Source organism: Rhineura floridana, chromosome 9 (assembly GCF_030035675.1).
Source record: "Rhineura floridana isolate rRhiFlo1 chromosome 9, rRhiFlo1.hap2, whole genome shotgun sequence".
Classification (NCBI taxonomy): domain Eukaryota; kingdom Metazoa; phylum Chordata; class Lepidosauria; order Squamata; family Rhineuridae; genus Rhineura; species Rhineura floridana.
Window position 1 is genome coordinate 97229790 of NC_084488.1, and position 9960 is coordinate 97239749.

Sequence of the window (9960 nt, forward strand, 5' to 3'; positions counted from 1 at the left end):
GGCCATTCCCTCTCCATAGCCAACCACTTGAAAACTCACACTATGATTTCAGAACTGATGTTCTGGATTATTGCTACTTTGGGTAACCCGTTGTAAAATATCTATGAAATACGTTGCAAGTGGGAAAGGAATTCTGGGACAGACTGACTTGACTAGCACAAAAGTAGTATTTGGCACAGGGAAAGTGTTTCCAAAGTCTCCTGAGTCACTTTCAAAGACGAGTTTCAACGAAAGGCGGCAATTGAGCACTTTAATAAGTTTCCTCTCATTCTTCTCCCAGTTGAGCTATGGGTCAGAGAGAAGCCATGCAGCAGTACCTAAGCAACTGTCCACACAAGGTTCTATTAGGCTATTACAGCAATATTTAAGTGGTAACCGATACAGGTTTCCTAGGCCTTCACTATCTAATAAATGCATGCAACTCCTATGAGTTTATTTCATTTTGAAGATCAACCAATCTCTCAAATTGAAAAATTAACGTTTGATACTTTCTGATACTTTGAATGCAGTATCACAACTTGAAAGCCCCCTTCCGTAATTTGCCAGCCTGCCTTGTATGAACAAAATGGTAGAGACAGACATTTCCATTGTGGGCTGAACACATGTGGAGCCAATATGCCTTTTGCATTCTTAGCAGTATGTTATCTGGAACCTAAAATAAGCTAATTTGAATAGCTTTAATGTCTTAGATGATCCTGTAAACCTTTTTTACTTGCAACTGAGTTCAGTGCTTCCGAGTCTGTAGATTTGGGATTACATGCTTAGGTACATAGTACATACTAGATACTTAGTATTTGCATATGACTTTGTTTTTTTGGGTGGGGGGTATATGTGTGGGTTTGGCCAGGATTTCTTGATTGGGCTTGATGTTTCTTTGAATCTGTGATGACCTTGTTTTTTAGTGACGCTGCACAGCATCCTGGCCATTATTTTCTGAGGGATGAATTTCCTGAATTAGCAAAACTATATGCTCCAAGAATTTTTAAACAGGCTTTGAAAAATACACTGGTAACCAAAGGTTAAAATATGTCCCTGGTCCCTGATAAGTTTTTGTAGAAACTGATCCGGGATTCTGAATATAGGTGAAGAAAATAAGCTTGTCCATTACTGTTCTTCTCCTGCCATATGCAAGTACAGTGAGAATGTTGGGAATGTTACAGGTGCATACTGCACTTGTAAGAGGCTCTGACCAGACAGGGTAATCTTCACTGGAGAAGAAGACTTGTACTCAACCCATTAACACTCCAATCTATTTTACTTAGCTTATATTGAGCAAACATTGTCAATGTAAGTCCGTGGGGCTTGAATGCAAAGCTGCTCTTGTACTAGCGGAAGGCACTTCTACTCATACAAGGTGGTCTTCCTGATTTCCATTGATTCTCCTCTCCTATCACATCCTATACTGTCTGAGAGAGTCTCCAAACCCTCAGGATCAGGTTTGAAGCGGGGGGGGGATGTGTGCAGAGGATAGTTGTGGGAAAACCCTGTTGTGTAAATTGAGTTCTACTAGTTCATCTTTCAATCCAAGCCATAATGCTGAAGTAAGAACCATTGGAATTTGTGTTCAGGCAACCTTGTAGAAAGTTCATACTGATTACATTTAAACTTTAAAATTACAATATTTGTTGGACTCAGGTTATCCCTCTGTATGAGCCAGGACTCGGTATACTAAATACTTTATTCTTGCAATGCGAGTGAGTGTGTGTGTGTTACCTACAGCATAAAGTCATCTCTTTTAAAAGTGGCCTGAGATATGTTTTTAGCGATAAGCTGTCATCGTTTGCTTTTTTTATTAATAATGTATATTTTCATTAGACTTTCAGGAAACGGGGGAGGTATTTTGGTCTATGATCTGTAAGTGAAAAATACGTTAAGCAATATTTCTAACGAAGAATATGAGTACTCTTTTCATTTTAACATGTGCTTTTCCCCAAGTTTGAATTCTGGGTTTGTGATGAAGGGGATAGCTTCTCTTCAAAATTAAATTATTAACTCATTCCACACCTGAGATTCTCAGGACCATGATCCATTCCTCTCATGGGTTTGTTTTTATTGGAAGTTGCCATCTGGCTCTGAATAGGATTACAGTAGCAGTGCTGGAGAAGCAGGTGTTAAACCCTTTCTCCCCTGAATACCATTTTCTCACTCTGAATCTATTAACAAATTCAACTTTAGCTTTTTTATTATTATTGTGGGGATGGGGAGTTATTTAGACTGGAAAAACACCATGTGAAGAAAGGGTTAAAAAAAACCTCCCCCACTTCTGTTCTAATCAAATGTTAAGTAAATAACAAAAAGACCAGGTAACCTCATTATGGATCACTTGCATAATGTGTCATTTAGCCTTCAGTACCCACTATCTAATGATCTACAAGCTAGTTAAGTTTGAAACACTTGAAGATGCCAATTTCTATCCTTTTGAGCTGAGTGAAATTTATTTATTTAATTTAATTTATTAGTCGCCCATCTGGCTGGTTGTCCAGCCACTCTGGGCGACGTACAGAATAAAAACATATAATTATATTAGAACATTAAAATTTCAACAACAATAATAAAACCTAACTCACCTTAAGCCTATGCATATTGCATAGGATTAAGAGTAATTGTTTTGGCTTCAATAGTTCATGGACTGGACTATCATTTACTTCTTGACAATCGTAATTCTCTTTATATGTTACCTTGATGTATAAGAGAACCCCGGTGCAAGATGTGTTTCATTTTTACGAATGATCACTTGAATGCTCTACAGCCACTTCATATTATTCATTAAGAAAACCAGATATATTTATTTGCAAAACTTTCTATACTGCCAACATTAAGAAAAAATATCACGGCAATGAATATAATAAAATCAATAATAAAATTACATCTATAAAATAAATACAAAATACAACACAAATTAGTAGATCAAATGAATCCATCAACATTGCTGGATCACCCCTCAGAAATCCTGGGTGAACAGTTGAGTTTTAAGCAGGTGTCTAAATGCCAATACTGTAGCTGTAAAAGCATAAGCATAAAACTTATGTCTGAGCTGGGAGCTTAATAGCGATGATTTGCTACTGCTATGTTCAAAAACTCTTAGTGCTCTGTGTAATGTATTTTAAGAAAACAACTGCTTAGTTTACAAGATAGGGTCTTAATCAAAATTCTCTTCTTTCTTGAATACTCTGTTAGACAAAAACATTTTGATGTTAATGTACACCTTGATGCCTGCCAGTTTAATGCCCGTTATTTAAACAAAGTTAGCTTGAGGGTCTTTGAGGCAGCATACAATGGCTGGGGAAACAGAAAAGGTACACATTATGCAGAAAAACTTTGAGAATCATTGAACTGCTTCACATGTCATGGTAACTGTTAATAAATGCAAATGCATTCTGTTGAATTGTTCCTGTTTTGCTCTGTCTTGCTGGAAGCAATAGACCGCTAGCCTTGGCTTAGCATTATTACTGCTCATGGGTTCTTTCTCTCCAACCAAACCATGAACAGAAGACAAGGTTTGTTTTTATTTATTTATTTATTGCATTTATATACCGCCTCATAACCAAAGCTTTCTAGGTGGTTTACAATTAAAAACATTAAAAACAAGTATACAAATTTAAAACCATACCAAATTAAAACCCATAAAAATGGATAGGCAAGTTAAAAGGGTGCTATTCAAATGCTATTAAAAATGCCTTAGTGCTTGTGTTTGGAAGAAACAACCGTGCATGTTGGTTTGCATGTTACACTTAAAGCAATGACTATGGTTTGTTGTGCCTAGCTCTAGGTAGAGTGGAGTGGAACTAGCAATTCAGCAGCATGCACTAGCACACTGTTCATTCATAGCCATAAACCGTGGCTTACCAAATGTGAACCAGCTCAAAGTTGTCTTTCTGAACTGTATTATACTAGTCCTGTAGATCCCAAGCTATGTCAATTGTTTAGCAAATACATTCCACTTTATAAAGCAGACATAAGACTCTGGTTCACCTTGAGGATCCCTTTCTATATATTCCACGACCTTGATGCTTCTTCCTCTGCTTCAAAAAAAATGCTATCTTCTCTCCCCCTTCTCCACTCTAGTAACAAATATTGTTGATGTTCAGTAATAAAGTCGGCTTTATCTAATCTTTTAGTTTTAGAAACCCCTGGGGGAAAGAATATCCCCACAATACTTCCTTCCTCACTCCCATTTTCTAGCCATCTGATGTGATTTTCCAGCAGGTGTTGCACAACTTTAATAGGAAGTATAGTAGTAATGGCTCAGACTGAGTTCATAAGCAATCTTCTTAGGATAAGATTAATTTAAAACAGATCAGAAGCTTTCTCCTACTTTGGGAAGAAACGGAATCAGTGTAAATGTAGCAGCACACATAATTATCACTCAACTGTATTTGAGAAAGTTTTTGCAGAGGCAGAATAGGTATTTGTGAAGCAGGGCAAGAAAGTTCTATGAGTGGTAAACTTTCATGTAAATTTAGTTAGCACTGATGCAATCCATTGGTAGTTCAACCCTCTTCATCTCAATGAGGCCTGTGAATAGAGTATTCATGGAAGTCCCACTGAAACAAATGAAATTTAATATATGCATATGGCTAGCAAATTGGGCCCCATAGATTTAGTTCACATGACCTACTATTTAGTTATATCACAAGGGCTTTTTAAAAAAAGGCAGGCAACCAGTATGTTTCAAGACCAGTTACCAGTTGGTTACATCATCTTTTTTAAAAAACAAAACACTTCATGTTGATTGCTTCAACGTTGAAATAACTTTTTTTAAAAAATTGGAAGGCTTCTTAGCATGCGTATTTTGTTCCTTTTCATTTTGCTCTAAGTATGTTGGTTTGGGGACTGCTAAATTTGCAAGTTTTTGTGTAGGACCATTTGTGTGCATAAATGTGTGTATTTTCCAGCTTCATCCCTGAAACTTGGTTGTACTAATTTACCACTGTATCTTTGTACTGAGTACCATAAACAGTTGGGATTTTGGTGTCATAATGACAAAGTCATGTTTGCCTGCATTTCTCCATTCCCTCTGCTCCCCCATTATGGCCCAGTTAACCATCGTTAATAGCAACCATTGTTTGTTGCCTGAATCTTAGTTAAGATCCCACATAAAATAAACTCATGGTTTCAGCTTGTCAAACTAAATTCTGCTGTCAGAAAGTACATAGGAGAGACCAGCAAAACTTATTTGTTTAATTAACTTATATCCCGCTCTTCCTCCCAGTAGGAGCCCAGGGCAGCAACTTGATTGTCACTTTACAGAGGACTGAGAAGAACTAACTTTATCATGGGCTGGCTCAGTGCAGAGGGCAACACCACAGATTTGCATTAACCCCTTTAAAATACAGTGAGACATCCTGGGTTTGGGCCAATTACCATGGTTTAGGTATTCCAGATGCAATGTTATATATAAAAATGTCTGCACAGGGCTTGTGTGAGAGGACATTCTAGTTCTTACGGGATCAACCTCTCAAAGAAAATTCCATGTACATTTGCTTTTTCCAGGAGTGTGAAGATTAACAAAAGCATTTCTTCACTTGAATAAACTGTGAAATACAGTTAGTAATGTCCTATGGACCGAATCATATTTCCAAACCAATTGCTGGCCTTGGATGTTCTTCTGACAGTAACCAGTGATTTGTTGCTGAGTTTCATAAACTGATGTCAAAATTCTACAAGCTTAACTTGGAAGTAACCTCTATTGGCATCAATAAGACGTTTTTTAAATGTGTTTGGGATTGAACTGCCAGACATGTTTTCTGCCAGCTTAAAAAAATTTAAGGGACTTCTGTGTTAGCTCTTGAAGGACTAAGATGAGAGCTCTGATGTTTGTGAATCATGCTTTAGAAAACACTGTAACGAAAAGAAAATTTATGGAGGCATCTTACAGAAGATCCTATTTTATTTAACTGTAGATTTAACAGGTTTAAAACAATCTGATTTGTAATGTACCTAATGTAATATCAGACTTATATCAAAATAAAATTATTTTCAATGTGAATAAAAGACTGTTTCTACCTGATTATATAGCCCTGTTGCGTTCAGGCACTGGCAAATTAAAAGGAAGCATCTATAGCAGAATTGGGGGACCTGTTTTAACCAGAGGGGCTGCATTCCCTTCTGGACAGCCTTCCTGGGGCCACGTACCAGTGGTGGGTGGGGACAGAGACAAAAGTGGGCAGTGTAACAAATGTAACCATTGCCTTTGTTTTATGCTCTCGCATCCCTCTCTATTCTCTACCCAGGCAAGCAAGAGTCATTATTCTAGGACAAATTCAAGCCAGGCAAAACACTCGAGGATGTTATGCAAGGCTATGGAGGAGGTGTATGTGATGCGTCCTTCCCTGGCTCTCCCTGTCAGGTTCCTACCTGCTTGTGGTTACTGCCTGTCTCTAGGCACCACCAGGGACTCCACCAGTCCGGACCGCACTCTCTTATGGTTTACCTATCCGCTCTAGCACAGATCTCAACAGATCCCCCTGCTAGGCAACCACCAGTAACGTCCCAATACTAGTATTCCCAGAGACTCTGAATACTGGTATTGTTATTCTCTTCACCGCTGCCACCATTTGTTACAGTTCCCCTTCAGCCTTGGTCATTACCTTACCCTCCCTTCTGGTCTGTGAAACCCCAGCCAAGGATCAGGCCTTTGGTAAACCAAATTAAGTATTTATTAAAGATAACAAAGCTAACAAGATTAACAAGATTTCTTCTTAAGGCACATAAGCATATGGTTTTACTCAATACTAATCCGAACTCCACCTCCCTCCTTCTTCACTCTCTCCTGGCAAACAACTCTCTCAAACCCCACCAAGCAATCCACTCTTTCTCCCCCCTATTCCACTCTCACTCTTCCTTTTATACATTCAGCCATTTTAAACACTCAGCCAATCATCTCGCATTCTACTGCCCAGTCACTCCCCCTCTTTCACTCCACTTACCATGTATCTTCTAAAACAACAAAACTTACCATATATACATTAATATAGGAACATCACATTTCCCCCCCCCTTAAACAACAGCAGAGTATTATTCCAGTTCCAGGATTTATACGACGCGTTAACAAATAAAAGTCTCTATGGGGAAAATGTCTTTCTTTGTTCCTCTGCCTGGTCACGTCACTGCAGTCCCAGCCACTTGCCTGGAAAGTCCATCGGCCAGTACATTGTCCTTTTATGAACTGGAAGTCCACTTGATAGTCCTGTAGGGCCCAGGACCACCTCTGCAGCATAGTGTTATGGTTTTTCATAGTCTGCAACCATAACAAGGCCCGATGATCCGTAGTCACTGTGAATCTTCGTCCCCACACGTATGGGCGCAACTTGTTCAGTCCCCACACGACCGCTAGGCACTCCTTCTGGACCAACGAATAGTTTTTCTCCCTCGGCGTCAGCTTGCGACTCAGGTACGCCACTGGATGTCTGGTGCCTTCTCTCTCCTGTAGCAAGACGACTCCCAGCGCGAGGTCCGACACATCTGTAGCCATGATGAATGGTTTCTCATAGTCTGGTGCTATTAATATGGGTCCTTGGCACAAGGCTTGCTTCAGTAGATCAAAAGCCTTCTGACATTCATCCGTCCATACCACACGCTCAGAACACTTCTTCTTTGTTAATTCATGCAAGGGGGTTGCTATTTCCCCAAAATTTCTCACAAACTTCCTATAAAATCCAGCCACACCCAGAAATGCCCTTACTTGTTTTTTGGTTAAGGGGATCGGCCACGCTTGTATTGCCTCCACCTTGCTCCATAAGGGGGTGATTTTCCCACTCCCCACCTTATGTCCTAAATAGATTACTTCCTTTAGTCCAAACTGGCATTTCTTAGCTTTTATTGTGAGGCCTGCTTTTCTTAAGGCCTCCAATACTGTTGTCAGGTGTTGGACATGCTCAGGCACTGACTTGCTAAAAATGGCCACGTCATCGATATAGGCCACTGCAAAATCTGACATGCCTCGCAACACAGTATTGATTAGCCTCTGAAATGAACTTGGTGAGTTCCTTAGTCCCATGGGTAAGGTCACAAACTCATATAACCCATCTGGTGTACTGAAGGCAGTTTTGGCTCTGGATTGCTCGTCTAGTTCCATTTGCCAAAATCCTTTACAGAGGTCTAATGTAGAGATAATGGTTGCTGCCCCCAATAACTCTAACATTGCGTCTACCCTAGGCATAGGATACGCATCTGGGACCGTAATTTTATTGATTAGCCGATAATCAATGCAAAACCTTGTCGTTCCATCTTTTTTCGGAACCAGGACAATACTTGAGGCCCAGGGACTGATGGATTCCCTGATCACTCCTAATTCCAGCATCTCTTCCACCTCCTTTTTGATCTCATTCAAAACTTTCCCATTCACACGGTACGGAACAGATCTGATTGGGGCATGATCTCCAGTATCAATGGAATGTATAACTATACTGGTTCGGCCAGGTTTGTTGCTAAAGAGATTCCTATAGGTTTTCAAAACTCTCAGAATCTCTTCTTTTACTTCCTCCTTCACTTCCTCTGACCATTCCACCTGATCTACCCCTCCTTTGTCTTTGCTTTCCTGTACCAAATCTGGAAGTTCAGGCCCACTTCCCTCAGGGAATAAGGTAACTTGCAACACCTTTGCATCCCTGGTATGGTAAGGCTTTAACATATTTACATGAACCACTTTGCTTTTGTTTAATTGGTCTGTGGTGATTACATATGTCACTGTGTCAAGCCTTTCTCTGATGGTATATGGTCCTTCCCAGTTAGCCTGTAATTTGTCATGTTTCCTGGGTATGAACGCCATAACCATATCTCCCACATCATACACACGTTCTCTGGCTGTTCTGTCATACCAGTAACTTTGCTTCTCCTGTGCATGACTCAAATTCTCTTTCACTACTTCCATCATTGATGTTAATTTATTGTGGAATTCCAATACAAAATCTACTACAGAAGTTTTGTACTCTCCCAGAGTTCCTTCCCATGAATTTTTTAGCAGTTCCAAAGGTCCCCTCACTTTTCTAGTGAACATGAGTTCAAAGGGTGAGAAGCCTGTTGACTCCTGAGGGACTTCTCTGTATGCAAATAAGAAGCATCCCAACCGTTCATCCCAGTCTTGTGGGTGATCTTGAACATAGCTTCTTATCATGCCCCTCAAAACTCCATTGAATCTCTCAGTTAGCCCATTCGTGGCAGGATGGGAAGTAGTGGTCTTTAGATGTTTTAGACCACAACATTTCCACATACATTGCATCACTTCTCCCATGAATACACTGCCTTGATCTGTCAGCACTTCATGAGGGAAACCCAGCCTCATAAAGATTTTTAATAAAGCCTCTGCCACTACAGGGGCTTCTACAGATCTCAGTGCTTCTGCGTCTGGGTACCTGGTGGCAAAATCCACCACCACCAATAGATATTTCTTGCCATGCCTTGTGGGTTTGGAAAAAGGGCCCACCAAATCTATTCCCACTCTATAAAAGGGTTGTCCAATTATAGGAAGGGGCTTTAAGGGTGCCTTGGTCTTTACTCCACTCTTTCCCACCTTTTGGCATATTCCACAAGATAGACAATGTTGTTTTACATCCTTGGAGATATTTGGCCAATAATAATGTGCCGCCAATCTCCTCTTGGTCTTTTTTATTCCCAGATGTCCTGCACATGGGACATCGTGGGCTACCTCTAGCAATCTGGTTCTGTATTTGCTAGGTACTATCAATTGCTTCACTGGTTCACATTCATCCTTTCTCTCAGCAGGCATCCACAGTCTATATAAAATCCCATTCTCACACACAACTTGATTCCTCAGTTTGTCAGTGAAAGGAATCTGTTGGGTCAGCGCTTGTTCTTTTATCTGCTTCAGACTTATATCTTTATGCAGCTCTTCCCTGAATTGATCTGCTTCTTCCCCAGAGACCACTTGATACAGTTTGTCTTCTTCAGCAGGCCTGCTAGTGGTTGCTATGGTGACCTGAGGCTGGTTAACAGATTCCA